Source organism: Otolemur garnettii, unplaced genomic scaffold (assembly GCF_000181295.1).
Source record: "Otolemur garnettii isolate 467f Iridium unplaced genomic scaffold, OtoGar3 scaffold00225, whole genome shotgun sequence".
NCBI lineage: Eukaryota > Metazoa > Chordata > Mammalia > Primates > Galagidae > Otolemur > Otolemur garnettii.
The window spans coordinates 515,631-516,776 of NW_003852620.1; the positions used below are offsets into that span (position 1 = coordinate 515,631).

Consider the following 1,146-nt stretch of genomic DNA (forward strand, 5'->3'; position numbering starts at 1 on the left):
AGCAACCTCAAACTCTTGGGCTTAAGCGATTCTCTTGCCTCAGCTTCCCAAGTAGCTGGGACTACAGGCACCTGCCACAACAGCTGGCTATTTTTTGTTGCAGTTGTCATTGCATTTAGCTGGCACAGGCCAGGTTCAAACCCGCCACCCTTGGTGTATGTGGCTGGCACAGTAACCACTGTGCTACAGGTGTTGAGCCTAAGAGGTCTTCCTCTTCCTCAGGCTGGTCTTGAACGTGTGAGCTCAGGCAATCAATCCACCCACCTCGGTCTCCCAGAATGCTAGGATTACAGTATGAGCCACCGTGCTCAGCCTCAAAACTATTCTTTAAAAGCTTAGAACATCCTTAGCCTCCCCAGATTTTTTTTTTTTTAAGATAGAGTCTCAATCTGTCACCCTGGGTAGAGTGCTGTAGTATCATAGCTCACAGCAACCTCCAACTCTTGGGCTCAAGCAATCCTCTTGCCTCAGTTTTTCTGTTTATTTTTTATTTTTTTATTTTTTGATACAGAGTCTCAAGCTATAGCCCTGGGTAGAGTGCCATGGTGTCACAGCTCACAGAAACCTCAAATTCTTGGGCTTAAGCAATTCTTTTGCCTCAGCCTCCCAAGTAGCTGGGACTACAGGTGCGTGCCACAACACCCGGCTACTCTTTGGTTGCAGCCATCATTGTTGTTTGGTGGCCCAGGCTGGATTTGAAACTGCCAGCTCATGGCTCAGTGCCTATGGCTAAAGTGGCTAAGGTGCCAGCCACATACACCTAAGGTGGTGGGTTTGAATCCAGCCCATGTCTGCCAAACAACAATGATGGCTGCAACCAAAAAATAGTGGGGCGTTGTGGCAGGTGCCTGTGGTCCCAGCTACTTAGGAGGCAGAGGCAGTAGACTCGCTTGAGCCCAGGAGTTGGAGGTTGCTGTGAGCTGTGATGCCATGGCACTCTACCCAGGGGGACCGCTTGAGGCTCCGTCTCAAAAAAAAAAAAAGAAACCGCCAGCTCAGGTGTATGTGGCTGGTGCCTTAGCCACTTGAGCCACAGGTGCTGAGCTTGCCCAACTATTTTGTTGTTGTTATAGTTGTCATTGTTGTTTTAGCAGGCCCGGTCTGGGTTCAAACCCACCAGCCACCGTATATGTGGTGTATGTGGCC

At 49.7% G+C, this 1,146-nt stretch overlaps 1 protein-coding gene across 1 annotated transcript in view; it reads left to right on the top strand.

The window, feature by feature from the left end:
• Positions 1-1,146, top strand: part of LRP10 (LDL receptor related protein 10) — a 9,736-nt gene that overhangs the window by 3,259 nt on the left and 5,331 nt on the right. The gene's annotated exons all lie outside the window — the stretch shown is intronic.